The sequence below is a fragment of the Nyctereutes procyonoides genome, unplaced genomic scaffold (genome assembly GCF_905146905.1).
Source record: "Nyctereutes procyonoides isolate TBG_1078 unplaced genomic scaffold, NYPRO_anot_genome, whole genome shotgun sequence".
Lineage (NCBI taxonomy): Eukaryota > Metazoa > Chordata > Mammalia > Carnivora > Canidae > Nyctereutes > Nyctereutes procyonoides.
Window position 1 is genome coordinate 3,366,395 of NW_026575045.1, and position 25,258 is coordinate 3,391,652.

The 25,258-nt window shown below is 35.7% G+C and overlaps 1 protein-coding gene and 1 pseudogene across 7 annotated transcripts in view; both read right to left on the bottom strand.

Annotated features, from left to right (window-relative positions):
• Positions 1 to 25,258, bottom strand: part of AHI1 (Abelson helper integration site 1) — a 200,305-nt gene that overhangs the window by 52,179 nt on the left and 122,868 nt on the right. The gene's annotated exons all lie outside the window — the stretch shown is intronic.
• On the bottom strand, positions 1,626 to 24,162 carry LOC129509232 (rho-related GTP-binding protein RhoQ-like; annotated as a pseudogene).

Consider the following 25,258-nt stretch of genomic DNA (forward strand, 5'->3'; position numbering starts at 1 on the left):
AGAGATTTCCATTACTATTGTTGTCTCTGAAGAATTCTCCATGGTTCTTGAAACCAGTGTACTGAAGGAACATTAACCAGTACTGTTCAGCAGCAGATGCTTCTTGCAACTTCAACTATGGTGTAAGAATCAATATTCATAATGGTCCCAAGTCATTCAAAAGGCTAAGTTACATTGAATAAACGCACAGACTTGAGTACTTTCTCCTCTAGTGCTGCTTCAGCTGGGTCTATATTCACTGGAAAGCTTTGTGCCAGGCTGCAGCAAATGTGCATCTGGATCTCACAACCTTCCCTCCGCTTTCTTCCCTCCTTCACTTGGTTTCAGACTTCTGGCCTCTAAGAATAGTGAGAGAATGAACTTCTGTTGTTTTAAGCCACACCATGTTATAATAGCCCTAGAAAATGAATACATGTGAATTTTACTTTGGTGAATGCTGGATTTTATTTTCCCTGAAAGAGTGTTGGACCTTTTTCTGACATGTAGTTACCTGGGATTAGTATGACCCTTTCCAGGATTGATTTTAAGTTTTGGTAGAGCAGATTCAGGAGGATTTGAGTCTAGGGCTCCGTAGTCCCCACTACCGGGGTATGATCCTCCTGATAATTCTACCTGATGCCTCACATATTAGACTTTTTTTCCATTCTGGCTGTCAAGAATGTGAATTGTTCCTATTCTGCTGTGTAGCCTACTGATTTATTATGGTTTTTTTCCTTATGGGGTTTAATCCCAAGTGCACATCAGTACTCAGCCAAAGATATATTAAGGGTACTTCTTATGGTTACCGGCAGGATTATGCCCAATTAACATATGGTGAAACAAAAAGTAACATCTCAGTAATGATTATTTTTTTGCCAGACGCCTTGTTGCTGTTAAAAGCACATTAAAATGTGTACGGTTTTAGTGCTCATGATGAAGGCACTTTCGACCTTATTATACATTTGGCATTCTTTATGAAAGCACATTAAGCTTTAATATAGAAATATTTGGGTTACACTTAACTTGTGCTTAAGTGATAATAAGACATTGTTTTTATTTTTTAATTTTATGTATTTTCTCCTCATGTATGGACCTCTTCTGTAGGCTTAGAGTGACCTCTGGCTATGTGGCTGGTTTTGTGATTTTGCCACGGTGGTATACTGGAACACAGAGCACCTTACATGCAAGAACAATTAACTGGAGCAAAGGGAGAAGATACTTCTTTTCGCAGATTCCTTAAGGATCGTGTAGAAACAAGCATAGTCTAAGCCAGGCAGTTCCATTTGCAGCACTGTTTTTTGTGTAGCTATAACACGATGGGACTATAGCTTTTTAAACCATGAAACAGCCTGAGAGACTGTACCTTCCAGCTAAAACAAAGCATTTATAACAGATTGTGTTACAGATGCTTTTTTCTGCTTCTTGGACATTTAGGAAACATTCCTAGTGAATATGTAAAATTCTGAGAACCGGTTATTATTTTTTTTCCTCTTCTTTTGAGCTGTAAACTTCTGCATTATTTACAAGAGGTCTGGGTATAGCTGTAGCATTTCAAATGCCTTCTGAGAGAAATGGACCATTTCCTTGGCTATTGAAGATACTTCTCACATAAACAAAAGTTTGTATGTCTTGAAATCCCCTTTTCCCTAAACTCTGTGTTTTTTTGGAGTTAAAATGGCTATGACAGCCTCATCACACACTGAAGACAATCCCTTCTGGGTTAAAGCTGAACTTTTCACATGTGAGCTCCTATCTCTTTTGCTAGTTTCTGACCTTGTTCTACACATATGGGTTCTTCTTTCCTATTATTAAGTCTTGCTACAGCTTTGGGGTCACTTTGAAGGTCAGTCGGTGTTCCTAAGGCACATTTAGTGTGTACTCTCTAAGTTCTGGTGCCCACTCCTTTACATCTTGAAATAGGGCCAGGGAGGAACATTTAAGGAAGACCACAGTCACTGGATAAGATAAAGTCCTCAGATGATCACAGCTTTCCTGTCTGGTCATACTTTATGCTGTTGAACCTCAGGAGGTACTGCTTGCTCTCTACACTGATGCAGACTGCACTGAAGATGGGGAGGCACCAGTCCTCCAGCAAAGTGTCAGTGGCACGGCTCATGAGTAAGCATGTCTTGTCCACCACCCTGTCGCCAACCACCATGCACCTGAGCATCAGTGCCACACTGTAGCCAGCTAGCCTCTGGGTGGGCCTCCCTTTCCTGCCCTGGCTATGCCTGCCCTCTGCCCCAGTAATTATTTAACAGGTAAAATAAGGTTTAAGAAAGTCTCATTCCTCGATAATGTCAATTACAGAATATTTAGTCTTTGTCATTAAAATAGAAAGGAACAGATTAAAACAATGTTAGTAGAAAACCAAATTTAGCAATAAATTCTGAATTTCACAGAAGCAGATTACTGAATATCCAAAGACTACTTTACTAAGAGTGACATTGGGCCTTATTTTATTTCATGCAAGGAATAAAGAAATATACAGCCCTATTTTTAACATCATGTGGTAGGAATGTATATGGTTTTTTATGATTATTTTTGTAAGTACTATGTAAGATACACTAAAGATATTTATAAAAAAGAAACCAAGATTCTGTTATTTTTACTGATCTTATCTGTAATAATAAATTAAAAAAAGAAATAAAAAAGTAAATAACTGCACCAAGCTTATTGTCTCTGTACCAAACTATCTGTTCCTATCCTGCCACATAGTGCTAGTATATGTAAACTTTATACAATTCACCAAATATTTGAAAATATTTAATTCCAACTACTTCTGGTAAAGTAACTAGGGTAATGGAAAGAATACCAAACTGGAATCAAAATGTTGAGCATTTCAGTCCTGTTTGGGCCTCCAAGGCTGAAGTATATCATAAAATACTCAGATTGGATATCTGTAAACTAAGGGGTTTGAACCAGATGCTATGTGGTAAACCCTCCAGCTTTAAAATTCTATTGTACCAGGTACTCAAATAACTATTCCAAAAGAACAGTATTCATAGATTTTAAAGTAAATTTAAAATATTAATTTGATGGGTAATAGTGTAGCTGTATTATTTGTGCTCATCCATAAATTGGAAAAGCTTGTCTGACTGCTTCCAACACTACACAGGAAATCCTCCTTTTAATAAACGAAGAACAACAACAGTAAAGCATTTCTTCCAAATTACCATTTGGAAACACTACTCCTCTGACAAATATAAGTGACCTGACCTTTGGACTTTACAAATCAAGCTACTCATTTTATATGATGATTAGCATTCACTTAAAACTTTTCTTACTGGAAATTGTAATGCATACATTTTGTTACAGTGAATCATTAGTATTTCATTTAAAAAGGCTTCAAAATGTATCTTTCTAATCAAGATACGTTTTTTAAAAAAATCAAGAGAATAATGTAAATTTTTATAGACTATAGATTTTTTTGTTGTTGTTAGTGAAGAAAAATGACAGTGTAGTTTTTCTTTCTTGATAGGGATAGCGAAGGGAAAATTCTGAATCACTGGTTGAGATTAGAATCTCAAATTGTGGTCTCTAGACCGGGAGCAGCAACATTACCTGGAAATTTGTTAGAAATGCAAATTCTTGGATCTCATTCCAGAGCCAACTAAAATCATATATTCTGGGGATGGGCCAGCAATCTGTGATTCTTAAACATACCTAAAGTTTAGTTAATACTTTATTTCAATGATCTACTTTATAAAACACACCCACTTATTTTTTGCACTTATCAACTGAACGGGTAGGTAAGAAACAACATAACAACATAACAACAGCCCAATCTTATAACAAAGTGTTACTGGCAAAACTTAAAAAGTAAACCTGTTCCTACTTTCCTATTACTTATATTGCTTAATTTTCTTCTTGTTTCACTGAAATGTAGACTGGCTCCAGATCTGAGTAACTTAACATCTGTTTTGACATTTTATCAAAAAGCACATGCTCAAAGTGCAACTAGGAGTCAGGGCAAACATTTCTTAGGTTTTCCTCCAATCTCTTGAGGATTAATGAAATTTTTAAAATAGAAAAACAAGCAAAACTGAAAAATTAAATCTGTTCACTCAGCAATAAATATGAGGTACCTACCGTGCCTGAGCTACTCTTAAAGGTTGGGCAGATAGCAGTATATATATATATATATATATATATATATATATATATATATATATATATATATATAGACAAAAATCTCTGCTCTAAGAGAGCTTCTGTTTATGGATGTTTCATTGTTTTTGGTATGGCAGCCCTTTTTAAAAAAAAGGATATTTAAAATATTTGTACAAGTTACTCTTCTGTTTATCTACTTTTGAGTTGCTAATACACAGTACCAGGATGTATGCTCATATTAAATTCTAAAATGATAATTTATTATGAATTACTTCTGAAAAATATGATGAATTTCTTGAAATTCTCTTAATAGGGACACCTGGATGGCTCAATGGCTAAGTGTCTGCCTTCAGCTCAGGGTGTGATCTCAGTGTCCTGGGATCAAGTCCTGCACTGAGCTCCCACAGGGAGCCTGCTTCTCCCTCTCCCTCTGCCTATGTCTCTGCCTCTTTCTCTGTGTCTTTCATGAATATATAAATAAAATCTTTAAAAAAATTTCTCTTAATAGACCATGAGCTATGAGCAAATTTAAAATTATTAGTAAGACAAATGTATTGCAGACAATTTAATTATTTATTTATTTATTTATTTATTTATTTAATTTTTTATTTACTATTTATGATAGTCACACACACACAGAGAGAGAGAGGCAGAGACACAGGCAGAGGGAGAAGCAGGCTCCATGCACTGGGAGCCCGACGTGGGATTCAATCCCGGGTCTCCAGGATTGCACCCTGAGCCAAAGGCAGGCGCCAAACCGCTGCGCCACCCAGGGATCCCTAGACAATATACTTAAACAAAGTAAATTTAAGTATTTGTAAATAACATATTATTCACAATTTACAGACACAGTGTTAGTAGTTATAAATTTTGTACTCCATAGTTTAAGGCAGTGATTTATAGAGATTATATATAAAAATATATCCCTTAAGATAAATGAATGTTCTTCCTTTTACTGTACTGCATTTATTATCTGCTTTTATTTACCTGTAGATGCTACTTTCCTGACCAGGTCTTTCCATAAGCCATAAGGGTTGTGAGAGGTAGTAAAAAAATTTAAAAAATACTTAAATATGAAAATTTATAAATATTAAATGAAAAAAATGTGTTAACTTGTTAATAATATAAAGACATTAAGTATGTAAATGTTAAAAAAACTTAAAAATAGACATAGGCAAGTTAGTTAGGAGTCTTCAAATAGACCCGTATTGCTCCAAAACTACTTTGAAAAAGCCCTCTCTAAACTTGAATAGGCACTTATACAAATCCAAAAATGTCTAAGTGAGCTGCAATTTCTTTTGTTTTCTTTTAGAGTGAAGTATGGGTGTATGTCTCTATGCTTAAACATGCATTATAACGATGAGACATATTAAAATTAACATAAGGTCTGGACACAAGTCTTTTGAGAATGAAATTTAAATCTCTTTTTTAAAAGATTTTATTAATTTATTCATGAGAGAGAGAGAGAGAGAGAGAGAGGGGCAGAGACACAGGAAGAGGGAGAAGTAGGCTCCATGCAGGGAGCCCGATGTGGGACTCGATCCTGGGTCTCCAGGATCACGCCCTGGGCTGAAGGCGGCACTAAACTGCTGAGCCACCCGGGCTGCCCCTTAAATCTCTTTTTGATGCTTAATGGCACCTTCAGGATTTCCTGGGCACCAACTCTATGTGCAAAGAGTTGCAGTCCTTAGAAAATATAAATTTTTCAAGAACTACTTAAGAGCACTCCTAAAAACATTTGTTAAATTAACAGAATTCATTAAGATTATATACAATTTCTAAAAAGATGAATTAATTAATACTCATATAGTAAATATCTCCAGTGTGTGCTATATATATGGCAGTGTACACAGTATGGGAAATACAAAAAAATGCAGCCTACAGTTCTTGACCTGAAAATGCTTAGAATAAAATTAAGAAAAATATACTATTTCAAACATTAAAAATCCCTATTTTTATAGTTTAGCAGAAATGAATACATTTAAAATAATCTGCTCTGTTTTATGAAATATTTTATATAAAAATACCTCATTTAGATGACTTCATTTTACTCAACCAAGGTTTTAAATTTATTAGTTCTAAAACAAGTATATAAACCTCAGTTTGGGTCTTTTCTCAGCATCAATGTTCATCTATTGTTATTTAATAATCTGCCATGCTATAGGTATGTGTGTATTCATCTAGATATATCTAGAAATATATGTATCTATCATTTATTTAATGCTTACTATATGCCAGGGATGTGCTAAGCACATAGTATATATATGCATATTCTTTTTGTTTATTTGATAGAGACAGTGTGCTCATGTTCATGAGTGGGGGGAGTGGGAGAGAAAATCTCAATCAGACTCCCTGCTGAGCATGGACCACCCCCTCCCAAAGTGGGGCTTGACTCATGACCCTGAGATCATGACCCGAGTTGAAACCAAAAGTCAGACACCCACTGACTGAACCTCCCAGGTGCCCCATAAGCATATTCTATGTATATGTGTGTGTGTGTATTTGTGCACATATACACATATTCATAACTACTTTATTTAGTACTTATTATGCTTTTAATTTCTTTAATTATAAACTAAAGGAATTATTATTTGTCTAAATCACACAGCTTGGCAGATTCTAGATAGTGGGTCTGCTTTTCTCTTAAGCCTATGCTTTTAGTCTGTAAATTTACATATTTAATTTTGAAGTTAGATGCCTTCAAGGAACTAAGTAAATATGAAGCTGCTTGGTTCATTGTCTGTGACTTTCCTTAAGATTATGCTGAAAGGAGGATATTAATTAAAAACTTGGTATTTCTATTAAAGAAGGCACCTGAAGATCATCAAAGCATTTTTTTTCATATTAGCTTCTTAGTCACAATTTGTTGAGGACACCAAACTGGGAAGTTATATGGGAAACTGAAATTGGGCCAAGATGACAAATTATATATGTATATTAACATGTGGGCCCATCTGATTACTGTAGTTTATATTTAAGGGTACTGAAATGACTAGAGGCAGAGGTAATGAGGAAAGACTTTACAAAAGAATCTTGAGTATTAGTTTATAAATGTAAAGAGAAAAGCTTTTTAGGTTGCTGTTAGCCAGATATCAATACCTCACTGCTCATCTTAAACACTGACACTTGTCTATTTCCAATTCTTTTTTTTTTTAAAGGATTTTATTTACTTATTCATGAGAGAGAGACAGATAGAGAGACAGAGAGACAGACAGAGGGAGAAACAGACTCCATGCAGGGAGCACGATGCGGGACTCAATCCCGGGTCTCCAGGATCAGGCCCTGGGCTGAAGGCAGGTGCTAGCTAAACCGCTGAGCCACCCGGCTGCCTTCTATTTCCAATTCTAATGTCAACCCAAATATTTATTTAGTTGGTGACTTTCCTGAGTAATTCTATTAAGTTTGTATTTTTTGTGTTGTTTGACCACTGAAGTGTCTATTTGATTAGTTTAGTGGTCAGCGAATGGTTGAACAGAAATTTCCTTGAATGCCTGGAACCAAGTTCTTGCAGCCTTTTCTAAGGGGCTCTGTGTGTGTTGGGATTTGTTTTCATTGCTTCAATAGCCAGTTTACTAAATAAATATTAACAGTAACAATAACAAAAATGATAAGCCATGGGGAATGGGTATAGAGAATATAATTTCCAGGTGTGCCCCATTATACCATTCCAAATGTCTAGTTATTAACAAAAAATTATGATACACATAAAGAAGCAATAAAGTATAACTCTATACAGGAATCAAATGAATCAACAGAAATTGCCCCTGAGAAAGCCCAGACATTAGATTTACTAAATCTATACCTATATCTATATCTATAAAGAAGAAGTATAGGAATTATATCACAGCAAATAGAAAACTTCAATAAAAAACAGAAATTATAAATAAAACAGAAATTCTGGAGTTGAAAGGTACAGTAATAACTAGAGGGGCTCAAGAGACTTGAAGTAGTAGAGGAAAGAATCAGTGAACTTTTAAGATAAGTAAACTGGGATTACCTAGTCTGAGGAACAGACAGAAAAAAGAATGTCATAGCCTCAGAAATGCATGGGATATCACCAACTGTGCTATTATGTGCATAATGAGAGTCCCAGAAGGAGAGAAAAGACAGAAAGGGGACAAAAAATATTTGAATACATAATAGCCCTAAACTCCCCAAATTTGATGAAAAATATGTACATCCAAGAAGCTAAACAAACTCCAACAAGAAAAACTCAAAAAAGATCCACATCTGGAAATAACACAAACTACTGAAAGACAAAGACCAAGAATCCTGAAAGCAGCAAGAGAAAAATAACACATCACATAGAAAGGATTCTCAAGAAGACTAACAACAGACTTCTCATCAGAAACCCTGCAGGTCAAAACTTAGTAGGAACAGGCTTTCAACATTTCGTGCTGAAGGAAGACTCAACCTACCATTCAATATGCAACAAAGTTATCCTTTAAGAAGGAAGGAGAAATTAACATATTCCCAGATAAATTATAAGAGATATCAAAACTACCAGATCTTCCCTTCAAGAAAAACTAATGGGAGTCCTTCAGGTTGAAACAAAAAGGACATTTTGACAGTAACTAAAATCTACATGAAGAAATAAAGAGCAGTAGGAAAGGTAACTACATAGGTAAATATAAATAGATTATATATATAATATATATATTACATTTTTTTTTGTAAGTCCTCCATCTAATTTAAAAGACAATTTGCAGGGGCACCTGGGTGGCTCAGTTGAGTGTCTGCCTTCAGTTCAGGTCATGATCCCAGGGTTCTGGGATCCACCCCACATCCAGTGGGGAGCCTGCTTCTCCCTCCCCTCACCCCCTGCTCTCTCTTGCTATCTCTTTCTAAAAAAAAAGAAAGAAAGAAAAAAAACCCCACAAGAAATAATTATAAAAATGTGTCGATAAGCTTACAATGTACAATGATATAATCTAAACAATACTAGCACAAAGGAGACAAAAAGAGCTGTGTTACAGCAAAATTTTTATATACTACTGAAATTAAGGTGATATTAATCCAAACTAGATTGTTTTAAGTTAAAATGTTAATTCTCAGGATAACCACTAAGAAAACAACTCAAAGAAAGTATATAAAAAGGGAATTAAAATGGCATAGTGAAAAATATTTAACTAAAAAAAGTGAGCAATAAGAATAAGGGAATCAAGAAAAAAAAAGATATTTCAGATATAAAAAACTCTACAAAATTGGGAGGTCTCTGGGTGGCTTAGTTGATTAAGCATCTGCCTTGGGCTCAGGTTGTGAACCCAGGGTACTAGGATCAAGCCGTGCCAGGCTCCTTGCTCAGTGGGGAGTCTGCTTCTCCCTCTCCCTCTGCCCTCCCAACTCCCCACCCTCAACTCATTCTCTTAAATAAATAAAATCTTAAAAACAAAAAAGGAAACAAAACTGGGGTGCCTGGGTGGCTCATTCCGTTTAGTGTCCGACTCTTAATTGTGGCTCAGGTCATGGTCTCAGGGTTGTGAGATATGTGAGATCAAGCTCTGCATTGGACTATGCTCTGGGAATGTGGAGCTGGCTTAAGATTCTCTTTTTCCCTCTTCCTCTGCTCCTCTCCTTCCTCCCACCCTCTTTCTCTCAAAAACAAATGATCAAACAGCAACAAAAAAACAAAGAAAGCAAAACCACATTGTAGACTTTATTCTACCCCATTAGTAATTACTTTAAATATAGACAGATTAAATACTCCAAATAAAATACAGATTATCAGCATGGGAAAAAAAATGATCTAACTGTATGCTGTTTATAAAAGATACATGTGGGAAGCCCAGGTGGCTCAGTGGTTTAGCGCCGCCTTCAGCCCAGGGCGATCCTGGAGCCCTGGGATCGAGTCCCACATCAGGCTCCCTGCATGGAGCCTGCTTCTCCCTCTGCTTGTGTCTCTGCTTCTCTCTCTCTCTCTGTCTCTCATGAATAAATAAAATCTTAAAAAAAAAGACACATTTTAATTTAAAGACAAAAAAATTAAATAAGATGAAAAAACTATACCACACAAACAGAAATCCAAAGAGAGCTGGGGTGTCTATTCTAGTATCAGGCAAAAATAGAATTTAAGACAAAAACTGTCAGTAGAGACAATGACAAAAAGTCAATCAGAAGACATAGTATGTATAAACATATATGTATCTAATACAGACTCTAAGTACATATACCTCTAAGTATATAAGGCAAAACCGGTAGAAGTAAAATGTTAAACAGTTCCACAACAATGGTTGGAGACTATACTATCTCTCAACAGTGAGAAGAACTAGGCCCAACATCAATCTGGAAACAGAACACTTGATCAATACTATAAACCAACTAAATCTAACAGACATCTGTAGAACACTGCACCCAACAAAAGCAGAATACATATCCTTCCTACGTGCACACAGAGCATCCTCTAGGATAAACTGTATTCTAGGCCTTAAGATAAGCCTTTTAAAATTTAAACCCCTGAAATCATAGAAAGTATGTTCTCTAACCACAGTGAAATGAAAAAAGGAATCAGTTACAAGATGACCTTTGGATCAGTTACAAGATGACCACATAAATATGTGGAAATCAAACAACACACTACTAAATAACCAATGGGTCAAAAGAAATCAATCAGGGAAATTACGAAAAGATACACACAAAGAAATAAACATAACCTGCCAAAATGTATGAATGCAGCAAAAAGTAGTGATCTGAGGAAATTCTGTAGCTGTAAATGCTTTTATTGAGCAGAAAGATATCAAATCAATAATCCAATCTTATACTTTATTTTTTTATTTTTTAAAGATTTATTTATTTATTTGTGATAGAGAGAGAGAGAGAGAGAGAGAGAGAGAGAGAGAGAGGTAGAGACACAGGAGGAGGGAGAAGCAGGCCCCATGCAGGGAGCCCGATACGGGACTCAATCCCGGGACTCTGGGATCACGCCCCGGGCCAAAGGCAGGCGCCAAACCCCTGAGCCACCCAGGGATGCCCAATCTTATACTTTAAAACTAAAAAATAAAACTAAATGCAGAGTGAGCAGAAGGAAGAAAATGATAAACGCTAGCACGGAAGTAAATGAAATAGCAAATAGAAAAAGAATAAAGAAAATTAATAAAACTAAAAGTTGGTTCTTTGAAAGATCAATAAAACTAATAAAACTTTAACTAGACTGACTATAGGGTGGAGGGGGGTAACATTCAAATTAATAAAATCAAGTATGAAAGAAGAGATATCAGAACTGGACTTAGAGAAATAAAAAGGATTACTAATGGAGTGCTATTATCAACTGTATGCTAAAAAATTAAGTAGCCCAGATAAAACAAATACATTGCTAGAAAGACACAAAACTCACTGAAGAAAAAGAAAATCTGAATAAACCTGTAAGGATAGAGATTGAATTAGCAATTAAAAAACTTCCCACAAAGAAAAGCCCACATAACAGTATGCATCATTGATGAACTGTACCAAATGTTTAAAGATGAAATAAGATCAATCTTTCACAGTCTTCCAAAAAATAAGAGAGAAATGAACACTTTCCAACTCATTCTATGGAGTCAATATTACTGACTGTGATCCCAAAACTAGTGAAGAAACTACAACTAAAATCTCTTATGAATACTGATGTAAAAACATTAATAAAATACAAGTAACCAGAATTTACAACATATAAAAAAGATTATACACCATAACCAAGTGAAAAATCCTAGGAATGAGAGGTTGTTTTACATGAAAACCAGTCAATGTAAAATACTATATATATTTTTCTGGGGTGGGTGGGAGGGGAGAGCAGAGGGAAAGAGAGAGACTCTTAAGTAGGCTCCATGCCCAGTGAGAGGCTGATCTCACAACCTGATCATGACTTGAGCTGAAATCAAGAGTCAGACACTTAACTGACTGAGGCACCCAGGTGCCCCTAAAAGACCAGATTAATAGCATTAAGGACAAATTATCTCAAAAGATACTGCAAAAGCATTTTAACAAAGTCTAACATCCTTTCCTGATAAAATATTCAACAAAGAAAGAACACAAAGCAACTTCCTCAGCCTGATACAAGCTACATACAGAAAATACACTAACAACATACTTAATGGTCAAAGACTGAAAGTTTTCCCCTAAAGATGAGGAACAAGACAATTTCCACTGAACTGGAGATTCTAGCTAGGATAATTAAGTTAGGAATAAAAAGGCATTCAGGTGGAAAGGAAGAAGTAAAACTATTTCTATTAGTAGATAACATGATATTGTATATAGATAATCTCAAGGAACCTACCAAAAAAACCCCAAACATCTTTTAGAATAAAAAAATCAACAATGTTGCAGAATACAACATCAATATAAAAAGTCAAGTATATTGCTATACCTGATAAATGAACAATCTGAATATAAAACCAATTCATTAGCAATAGCATTGAAAAAAATTAAGTACTTCAAATAAAAGTATGAGTTATATACTGAAAATCACAAACTATCATTGAAAAAAATTAGTATCTAAATAAATTGAAAGATCCACATTACTAGATTGAAAGATTTAAATTCTTTAATTTTGATCTACAGATTCAACAAAATCCCTATCAAAAGTTTTACAGAAACTGAGAAGATGACTGTAAAATTCATACAGAAACACAGAAACCTAGAGTTGCCAAAACAATCTAGAAGAATGAAGCTGGGGGACATGCCCTGATTTTAAAACTTACTATAAAGGTGGAGTAATTGAAACAGTAGATTACCGGTATAAACACAGGTATATGGAATTATATGCAATATAATTAAGAGCCCAGATATAAAGCTTTACATTCATGGTCAACTGATATTTGACAAGGGTGCCAAGACCATTAAATGGGGGAGGAATAGTCTTTTCAATGAATGGTGCTGCTAAAACTAGATAGCCACATGCAAAAAAATAAAGTTGTATTCCTAATTCACACCACATACAAAAATTAACTCAAAATGGATTCTAGAACTAACTAAAGGTAGAATCAAATGTATAAAACTCTCATAAGAAAACTGGAGTCAATCTTTGTGACCTTGGATTAGACAATGGTTTCTTAGATATGAGATCAAAACACTGAGTGACAAAACAGTAGTAAACTGGATTTTATAAAATTAAAAAAAAATGTGCTTCAAAGGACATGATCAAGAAAGATAAAAGACAACCTACAGAATGGGAGAAATATCCACAAATTATCTTTTTGATAAAAGACTTGTATTAAGAGTATATAAAAAATGCTTACAAGTCAACAATAGAAGGACAAACTCAATTAGATATAAGTAATACAAATATTTTTATATATTTATTTATATATAATTTATGTAGTTATGCAATTGATGTATGTATAATATTTATACATCATAAGCCTGTGCATGGTAAGTTCTCAGTGTAAGGAATAACTAAAATTATTTAACTCCTAAAGTTCTTTGAGTTATTATAGAGGGATTTTGTAATAAAATATTTATATAGGATGCTTACAGTTATAAATGTGGTCCTATTTTCCAAATTAAATATAGATTTGCTAATGTCAATTCTATTTCTAAAAACATTTCTACCTTTGGTACAATAAGCTCTCAATCCAACATGTACATATATATATATATATATATAACATATACTCATTTAAAAATATATCTAATTTATAATATAGTAAAATATAATTAATATTTGCCCAATTAGGAAATGGGCAAAGGAATTGACTAGATTTCCAAAGAAGATACACAAATAGCAATTCAAAAGATACTCTATCCTTAGTCACTAAGGAAACACAAATCAAGATAGCACTTTCCGTCCATCAGGACGGCTATAATAAAAAGGACAATAACAAGTGTTAGTGAGGATATGGAGAAATTTAAACCCTCATACATGGCTGGTAGGATTGATTGTAAGATGGTTTAGCCACCTTGGAGAATATTTGGGCAGTTCCTCAAAATGTTAAACATAGAGTTACCATATGACGCAGCAATTCCACCACTAAATATACGTCTGAGAACTGAAAACATGTCCACACAAAGACCTATACTTGGATGTTTACATAGTATTACTCATAATAGCTAAAAAACAGAAGCAACCCAAATGCTCAACAACAGATTGATAGATAAAATGTGGTAAATCCATATAACAGAGTCATTTGGCCATATAAAAGAATGAAATTCTAACGCATGCTACATATCATTATGCTAAGTGAAAGAAGCCAGGTACTAAAGGTAACATATGATATAATTGCATTTATATCCAATGTCAAGAACAGGCAAATCCATAGAGACAGAAAGTAGATTACTATTTGCCAGGGGCTACCTACAGAGAGAAGGTGATGGCAGGGGTTTATTGATAAGTACGGGATTTCTTTTTAGGGTACCAAATACATTTTAAAATCAGACAATGAATATACTAGAACCCACTGAATTTTAGACTTTAACAGGGTATATTTTACAGCTATGTGAATTAAATCCAAATAAAGCTGTGATTAAAAAAAAGAGCATCCCAGAAATTATGGTTATGGAAAGTAAAGTTGGTTATGATAAATAAAACAACAGATACAAGCAGAAATACAGAGGAGACCATAGTTCCCCACAACAGAGCAGAAAGCCCAGATCTTGTCTATGGAAGTAGACAAGAGAGGTTCAACTGTGGAAATATATGGAAGAGAAAGAAATACATGTGGGACATGAAAGAAAGGGAGAAGCTGAATTTGTATAACACTAAGGTTTTGCTGGTAAGGACTAAGCAGCTGGTAGCACCAGCAACAGAAAATTACAGTCAAAAGGTCTGATGAAGGTCCTGGGAAAACGGGAATTTTATTGAGCTGTACTCATTTTCAGGTTCTCTGGGTGAACAATTGTTAACAGCCTAAGTACTTCCTATAAAGATTTTTTCTAGTAGAATGGAGGAAGGAGGTCAACTATGAATTTGACCACAGAACAAGAGTAAGATCAGAAACATCAACTGAGGAGTCCATCACACTTAAGTATCAGCTGAAGCTTGTGTGTGTACAATGAGCATTATAATAAGTCTCAAAGAAGAAGGGATGAAGCCCAATCACCTCATTCTTGGGTAATAGTTACAATTATCTTCTCATTCCTTCACTCCAGTTCTTCAAACAGCTGTCTGTGGCATGTGGGTTGCAGAGTTTGAAGTGCAGCAGGTGTTTGTAATTTCCTTTCTCAAGGTCACAGGTGACTCTGCCAGTGCGCTTGATAAACCACAGCTTCTGGGCCCCTTTCTTTCCACCAAACCCCAAGATCCCCCTCTCACATCCAGATTACTCTCTGCTACTTATATGACTATAACTTACCCACAGCTATTAAAATTGAATTATTTCCACGAAATCTACTAAGACTCTATCCACTAACCTCAAATCATATCTGATTAATACTTCTTGGGGGGTAGATGGATATTTTCCAAAATATTTTTTTGAAATTGGCTTTCTTTTCTTTTCTTTTTTTTAATTTTATTTATTCATGAGACACACACACACACACACACACACACACACACACACACACACACACACACAGGCAGAGGGAGAAGCAGGCTCCATGCAGGGAGCCTGATGTGGCTGGCCCTCGATCCCGGGACTCAAGGATCACACCCTGGGCAGAAGGCAGGCATTAAACCGCTGAGCCACCCAAGGATCCCCTTAAATTGGCTTTCTTAGGTAACTTCCATGTTAGACTCAGAGGGAAAAGTCCTATTTGGCTATGCCCTTTCCTCAAATCCAGGTCTTCATGACCCATTTTACTGTTATTTTGGTCAGCCTTTTAGTAGTGCTCAGCTGCCCTTCATGACTATCCCTGCCCAATCCTGTTACAAGTTATAGTGATGACACAAAGATCAGATAAAATAATATATAGTATATAGCAGGGCATAAACTTTTTATAAGTGCCTACTGGTGTTAACATTATCTGAACTGCCCCCAATTTCCACAGAATCTGCCTTGTGCCACTGAGTGACATTAGGATGTAATGGTTTATTCATATTAATGGCCTCTACTTTGAAGGAGTTAATATTTTTGGTTCAACTACTATAATTCATTAACATATTCAATTTAAATGTTTCTAGAAAACACTTTAAGGTCTTTAGTGTCTCAGTTTCCTTACTGGCAAATGATGATATTTTTTTATTTTCTAGAACTGTTATGACATTCAAATAAGTAACATAAAACAATTTACACAGTGCTAGGCAAACAGTAAGTGCCCAATAAATGTTAAGCATAATTATTATCATTCAACTCCTAAAGTTCCTCATGTTATCATAGAAGAATGGTGTTATAGTAAAATATTTCTGTAGAATGCCCACAACTATGAATTTGACCATATTTTCTAAACCAAATATAGATCTACTAATTCCAACTCCATTTCCCAAAATAAAAATTTATTTCCAGGCTTGGCAAATAAGCTCTGAATCCAGAAAGTGCCCTCAGAGAAGTCTATTCTTATTGCCATTAGAGAGAATACCAGGCAGAGATATGGTGACATGAAAACTTTATGAAGTTTCATTAAAGACATAGAACAAGAAGTTTCATTTCCTCTAGGGATTTATCTCACTTAATCTTTATACATCAAGCCAATCTGTGACCCAATTATGAGGTTATACCAGGAGGTATCTGCCTTACTGAATGCTGTGCTGCTATTTCTGCCAAAGGCTGATTTCTGGGGACCCTGAGATAATGGCAGGATAAAAAGCAGGATAAATTCCAGAAGAGGAATATGTATATTTTTATCAAGACAAAAAAAGGATCTACGGAATGTGTGTATTTTATCAAGACAGAAGAAGGATCTATGGAACATTAATAGTGGCAGATGGCAAATGTCCACGTAGGCAGGGAAAACAGCGCACTAGTTTGATGACTTTTGATTAAATTTCTCCCCAAATGGAAAATAATATTGTTAGGTGATGAGTGTTAAATTGTTTCTTTTCTAAATGACTGCTTTCTTCATTTTATGGCATGATCAACTCAAATTCTGGTTTCTGCTACGGACTATATTAATGCTTTCCTTAAGAATCAAAGTTTATACTGATTGGAAGGAAAATTTCAAGTAATCACCAAATCTTATTTTAAAAGACATGCAAGTAAATGCTTTGTTAAAGCATATAATGCAACATAACACTGAAATTGCTTTCAAATAATAGTATCTCCCAAACAAAATGACTTCCAAATAAAAACTTAAATTGCCCACATGCAAAGAAATTGTTGCTATTTTGATTTTGTTCACTGTTCAATATTTTTCTAATGTTTTAAATAAATACAATAAGCAGCATCATAAAATCTATAAATGTTAAAGAGTTTGGGAAACAGCTATTATTATGCATTAAAAAAATTCAGAATTCAAAACAATTTTGGCAGGCTAGATAGTCAAAAATATATTGATGAAATTCAACAAGGATAAATGGATAACTCTATACCTAGGGTTATGACAATATTAAGTGAATACCTGAAAGATTACTGTGTGCTGGACACTGTACTCAGTACTTTAAACAACAGAGCACTAAATGAGGTAGGTACTATTGTTAACTCCATTCTAGGGATAAGGGTTCTGAGGTACAGATCAGTAAATAATGGGAAATATGTTTTGACAAAATGTCTTTAAAACTTCAAGGACGTTTTGGTAGGTCACAATTCAATATTGAACGCAATATCCAGATTACAGAAACCAATAATAATCACTACATTTTTTCACTGCAATTAGAATATTAAGTCCAATTCTGGATACCACTTTTCCCAGTGTGAACAAACTGGAATGGAATCAACATAGATTAAGATAAGTAGAAGAAAATGGATATACTAAAAAAGAGAAGATCAAGAGAAATAGATGCCCTTAAGCATCTTAAGAGCTGCATTTATAGATGAGGAACCTGATGTGGTCTACTACGATGGTCTGGAAGCAGAGGAAATATATCAGTTATTTGCAGTAAAGTACAAAACTTGAGTAATTAATGAAAAACACAATGTTTACAAGGTAGAACTAGTTTTTGTTTCCCAGGAAACAATGTATCTATCTTAGAAACAGGTTAAAGAGACTTTTTCTTTATCAAGAGACTTGTTTTTCAGGAAACATGAGCCTTTTTCTGTAGTAATCGGTGGCATACCTTTCTCATATGTTGATGCTAAGTAACTACAAATGTATAGAGATTAGAAATGTTTCAACAATTTTATCACAAAATCCCATTATTAGGAGATAATGCAATCTTTGGAAAAGTCTTGATGCAGGAAGTTGAGAGGCCCTTAGGTAATATGTTAACTACAAAGAAAAGACTCTTGGCTCTATATTTACCTGTGTGATGCTAGGTGAGCCTCTTCACTTTTCAGGGCCTCAGTTTCATAATTTATGAAATGGAAATAATATCTACCTGAGCATTATGCAGATGGAAAGAAAGCAGATAGATATACAGGGAACACAGTAAGTCTTTAATAGATGTATATCATGAATGTTCACAACAAAGCATTAATAAATTAAATAATCATTTGATAAAATTCTTGGAGATTCAGGATCATTATGAGAATCAGCAATATCATAATAGTCAGTAATAATGTGTGCAATGCCTTGTAGAATATCCAGATTGTAGTGCTGAACAAGATCATACATAATCCCTTTTAACAAACTGGTGGTTGCCAGAGGGGTGGTGGGTAGGGAGATGAGCAAAATAGGTGAAGGGGAAGTAGGAGGTATAGGCTTCCAGTTATGAAATGAATAAATCACGGGGAAAAAAGGTACAACACAGAGAATATAGTCAATGGTATTGTAATAACGTTTATAGTAACAGATGGTAGTGGACTCTTATGAGCACAGCATACCTATGTTGAATCACAATGTTGTGTACCTGTAACTAATGCAACATTGTGTTTCATTTACATTTCAAGTAAAATTTAAAAAATGCCAAATTGGAGAGAGAGGTACTAAAACAAAAAACCAAACCAAAAGAAAAACAAAAAACAAAACACCAAACTCCTTCTTTTGATGGATTATTATGTATTTTACTAGAGGAGATAAAGTCCTTTATTTTTTACATGCTGTTCTGCTCTAAGGCATCACATTCTGCAAAACTGTGAATTAAATGTAACAGTGTTTATGGAAAAAACCTGGTTGTTGCAGACTACTTAAAATCTTTGGAGCTTTATCATGAGGGTACTGACAGAAACATAAGGATCCTAATCAGAGTACAGATAAGGTGTTAAATCTTTGCTGGCCTTTGTACCCAGCATTTCTGTCAACCCTGAGACTTTGCAGCCTTTCACCTCTGGTTCAGTGACACTTCCTTTGAAATGCAGGCTCTTAAAAGGATTTAATTTAATAGAGACCAGTTTATCAAAATTAAAAATCCAATTCAGGTTTTTAGACTTTATCCACCAAACAAGACAATTTTTTGAAATTTGGGGAAATTTCTTAGCAGCTTCTTCGAAATCTGTACTAGCGGTCATGAAGCTACAAAAGCAGCCACTGAAGAAGGTACTTCAGCTTTTAAGAAATTGCTCCATTTTTCCATTTGATTGTGAGAAATATGCTGGCCTTATTGCTGTAACACTTAAAACATGCAGAAAAAAGTTCCTCTGCTTTCATACTGACATCATTCATCTATTTATTAATGTACAGAGGCTAACTGGTATCACAGAAACACACAGACTGCACTCAAGAAAGTAAGTACTCCAAAGAAACTGGGTTACGGGGCTGAACAAATGTTTTGGGCAGGGCACATCACCACACCTCCTTTATGGCATTAAACAGAGCCCCTGCCTTTCTAGCGGAAGCTAGACACCCTTCCAGCACTTGCTTTTTTTGCTGCGTGCAGGGGAGAAAGGACGAAAACAATTCCTCCAGAGGAAGGTCTTACCAGAACCCTGTGTTCATACTTCTAGATATCTCATTGGCTTAACTGAGAAAGTATCGCACCTAGTGTCTACCATAAAATGATTTTAATTTCTTTGGTTTTCAAATGCTTTAGATGTACTGTTTTAACATTTTTAGGCTCTTCTGAATCGTCCTTAAGTCATGGTTTTGATTAGCCGATTCCTCAAGTTCTACTGGTCTCTATAACTGAATGGCTTTTCCTGTGTTAGGAGAAATCGTGAAAGAGCTTGAAGTGGACAAAAAAGATTACAGGGTGTTCTTTCAATGGAACACTAGGCAGCCTGGTCAGTGCTTTTTTCTCACTGTACTGCACATTGCTCTCTAGCCTGCCTGTTGGCTAACTTTCACAGATAACTGAACACCAGATTCTATTGCTTGGCATCCTTTCACGATGTGCTGGACTTGTGAAGGTGGAGAGTTTAGTCCAATAGGAAAGGGACTTAGTTTCTGATCTACTGAAGACAACAAACCTGCATCCACCACTTAAGCAATAGAAAATTTCTAACAGCAATGATGGTGATGGGCATTTGCTATGTAACTTGGTGGGCACAAATGCCACGTGTATAATATGAGGAAGTGAATTCTAACTGAATCCCAAGAAGGAGATGAATGAGAGAAATGATGAGTCAGCACTTCAGGGATGACTGAGATTTGCTTAGTTTTTCTGCTTTTCGAACAGTATGGGGAACTGACAAAGATTCATTGAACTTTAGACCCAAAAATGGACTTCTTCAACCTTCCTTATTTTACCAGCTAGGTAAGTAAGTCCCTTGGCAAGAGGCCTTGCCACAACTGCCCTACCCTATTCCTTTGCCAAATGCTAAAATCCAGTCTGCATCTTTCTCATGCTCCATTTATATTGCTGGACCTTTTCTTCTATCTGAGAAATATTTATTTTGAATGTAATACAATAGCATAAATACTCAAATTTAATTTCTCACTTTTGAAGAACATGGAAAAACATTTACTTTGCACCCTATAAAGGTTCATTTTATGGCAGCCCTTTTGGCGAAATGCTACTTTCTTTTTGTGACATAAGTCAGCAAGGTACACACAAGGCTGAGTTAATTTGTATTCTATTTTCCATTCTCCTCTTGTGACAGGGTTTCTGAATTCTTTTGGTTTATCATACCTCCTTGTGTGATCGTCTAGCTTCCTTTCTAGGGCTCAGTTACCATTTTCCCAAAAGTTTCTAGTTACCAATGATAGAACAAAACCCTCTTCATTTCCATACTCCCCAGGCTTCTAAGATGCTACACTATTCCTGATCTCTTATGACATTCTTCTCTCTTTATCTGTCTTCTGGGAAGGTTCTTCTTCCAATCTGTTGAATACGGATATCCCTCAGGTCCAATCTGGCTCTTTGCTCTTATTTATTCCCACAGTTTTAGCATATTTTCATTTACTCATCTAAGCAGTATATAATGACAGTCTAAAAGCAATTGTGAGGGATGCCAGGGTGGCTCAGTGGTTGAGCATCTGCCTTCGGTTCAGGGTGTGATCCTGGGATCTGGGATCAAGTCCCACATCGGGCTCCCTGCATGGAGCCTGCTTCTCCCTCTGCCTATGTCTCTGCCTCTCTCTCTCTCTCTGTTTCTCTCATGAATAAATAAATCTTAAAAAAAAAAAGTAAATAAAAGCAATTGTGAGACAGACTTTTTTCCCCCCCCTTTCATGGAACTTACATCCTATTGAGGAAGACAGGTGATTAACAAGAGAACAACTAAATAAAAAGTTATAAATGGGGATAAATATTAAGAAGGAAAAAAGTGAGGTACAATAATAAAGATCAAGAGAGGAGGATCTACCTCAGATAGAGTGGTAAAGGAAAATCCTTGGAAAAGTTGACATTTCCTAGGATCTAAAGAAAAAGCTTGTTAGGCAAAAAGCCTGTGTATATTCCTGGCAGAGAGACCAAATGTTCAAATGCCTATGGGTGAGTGGGGAAGAGGTTGGCTGTGTTTGAGAAACTCAGAGCAAAGTATCATACGGCGATCCTGAAGAGGTAGGCAGAGACCAGAGTAGGCAAGGCCCTACAGGCCTTGGGTTTTACTCTAAACATAGAAGTTACTGAAGAGTGTTAAGCAGGAGGATAAGCCATTATTACTTACATTCAAAAAAAGATCACTCTGGCTGTTACGACTTATAGAACTAATGAATAAGGTAATCACACATTGAGGGTTGCCCAACATAGTCCCAGTTTAGGCCTGTCATCTTGGTGTAACTGGAGTTCTACATCAACTCCTTGTGAGTCACAATATGTGATAAATACATACTAAAACAAACTTTAAAATATGAACACAGAAAAACAAAGAATGTTGGTCAAAACACAGGCAGGCCATTGTGGCAACCGTCATCAGATTCCCTTGTTCCTGATGCCCCTGACCCAGCAGGGACCCTGGGGTCCTCCCCTTTGATTCGTGACTTAGTTTTACTTCTCAGACTTGGGATATGTTCTTGTCCTTTATATTTGACCATCTCTTGTAATGAAACAATATTCAACATTCAAAAATATATTGCGTGGGGTGTACTGCATCTTTACTCATTTATTCCTTACAACAATCCTTATGGTAGGTTTTATTATCTCCACTTACAGATGAGAAAACCAAAGCACAAAGAACAAAAGAGGCTTGTCTAAAGTCATGTGTAGCAAAAGTAACCGAACCAGGACATGGACCCAGGTAATGTGCTTTTGGATTCAAGTGTTCTTCATCCCCTCTTCTAATACTGTTTCACAATGTGAGAGGCCCAGATATGTTTTGGGAATAGCATGAAGCTCAAAGTATTGAGAAAATGTTGGAAGTAAGTAAGAAAGGTAATTGAAAGACATCAAATGTCATGCTAGGTAACTTAGTTTTTCTTTCTTTCTTTCTTTCTTTCTTTCTTTCTTTCTTTCTTTCTTTCTTTCTTTCTTTCTTTCTTTTTCCTTCCTTCCTTCCTTCCTTCCTTCCTTCCTTCCTTCCTTCCTTCCTTCCTTCCTCTTTCTTTCTTTCTTTCTTTCTTTCTTTCTTTCTTTCTTTCTTTCTTTCTTTCTTTCTTTCTTTCTTTCTTTCTTTTTCTTTCTTTCTTTCTATTTATGATAGTCACACAGAATGAGAGAGAGAGGCAGAGGCACAGGCAGACGGAGAAGCAGGCTCCATGCACCGGGAGCCCGACGTGGGATTCGATCCTGGGCCTCCAGGATCGTGCCCTGGGCCAAAGGCAGGCGCCAAACCGCTGCGCCACCCAGGGATCCCGGTAACTTAGTTTTCAACTGGTAGGAGATGAGATGCATTACAGGATCTTTTTTTTTTTTTAAGATTTATTTATTTTATGATAGACACACACACAGAGAGAGAGAGAGAGAGAGAGAGGCAGGCAGAGACACAGGAGGAGGGAGAAGCAGGCTCCATGCCGGGAGCCCAACATGGGACTCGATCCCGGGACTCCAGGATCAGGCCCCAGGCCAAAGGCAGGCGCCAAACTGCTGAGCCACACAGGGATCCCCACTACAGGATCTTATATGTGTGACATTTGCACTTTGGATAAGTAGCTCTGTAGAGAATGGATTTGGGAGGTGAGTAGGAGGAGACTGGTTTCTGATTCAGCTTGTTGGATGTGCCTCCTTCCTGCATGGGGCTTCTAGATACCTGTTGTAAAGAATCTGTGTTCCCTGCCCATGATGATACATAGGACTTCCCACAATCTATGTCTGAGCCTTCTGACTCCTGCATCTCCCTTCTAGATTTCACAGCTGTGGAGTGTGGCTCTATCAAGCACAGCAAAGTCAGATCTTCAAACGCATACTCTCTTCTGAAACCCAAGTCTATATTCTCAGTTCTCTGAACATTTCTACTTGTCCATGGCTTCTGATTACCTGAAATTTAACATGTTTAAAACTGAAAACATTGTTCTCTAAAAATCATCAAGTCAAAAGAGAATTAGGGGAAAAAAGTCTAAGAAACTTTTTTCTTAGTGGAGTATGTCAGTGGAGTATGCTAACAGGAAAAACCTACCTAAAGCTTCATAATTTACAGTGTTTGGAGAAACAACCAATGTGTATGTCCTGAAGAAAAAAAAAAGTTATATTATGGACAACTCACAAGTGATCTGAAAGGAAAATCTATTTTGCATTTGTGTTTGAATTTCAACAGGACTGCTCTGAATTGCTACTTTATTGATAAGTAAAAACAGATTCTTTTATGACAAGTTATAAAAGCTTATACTTTATCGGTTCCCTCTCCACCCTGCAATTACCTACAGGAAGAGATTGGTCATAGGTTCTATTTTATGAGTTTTATAGGGGCACATTCACCCCAGCTTGCATAGTATGAATTCCTGGAAAATTCTACAGACTGAAAAAAATAAGGCACTTTCTTTGGATCAAACATATTTCACCTCCATAACAAAACTGCCCCATTAACAAACTGCCCCAAATATTATGTTAAAATGTGAAAGATACATTTTACATAAATATATGTATAAGGCATACTAGACTAGTCTGTAGTAACAGAATATGCCCTAATGTTGCAAACTTACACAGTGGGCTGCACAGTGATATGAACCTAACAACAAAGACAACTTAAAATGTTGTAGAATAAGTATAGATTATCATATAGTCCAAAAGAGTCTTAGATTAAATTTTAATTTGAATGATTCAAATCAATATTTTTATGAACTAAGTTTAGTGTAATGGGAAAGCTACATCATGAACATCTCATATATTTTCAAAATCATAAAATATTGTAAAACATATTTAAGTTTACTACTGATAAAAGTTACATGACAAAAATTTATCAACCAAAAAAAAGAAAAAAAAATTATCAACCAGACCCTTGGAAAATCTAGGAGTGTAACTGCAGAATGAATTAATTAAAAGTTTGTTAAATTCAACTTATAACAATGAAGAAAAATGAACCAATATTTAAACTCCAGTCTAGGATATTTTAATTCCTAATAACTAATGAAATATTTAGATGAGTGGCAAAAGTATCCCATACCTGAGAATAATTAATCTTAATGAGGACAGGCTGGATTTTGCTTCAACCTGCTGTGACAGATGTGTAGGCTTCTGTGAAAATGCAAACTGTAATTTTATAAACTGCCAGAAAATCTATTTGTTAAAAAAAATTGTTCTCATTAATGGGGGTTGTGGGATCACTGAATAAAAGAAGAAGAAAGGAGTAGTACTAGTTAGTGTTACAGGTTTGGAATGTAGGAGCTTTACAAAAATCAGCAATTAATTACAGTAGCTGTGCTAATGTTGTTTGAATTTTAACACATCAGTTTTCACTAGAAGAGATCTGAAAACAATTCTCAAATCACTAAAAATTCTGCATATATTGCATGGCTTACTGTGTTTTATTTCTACCTG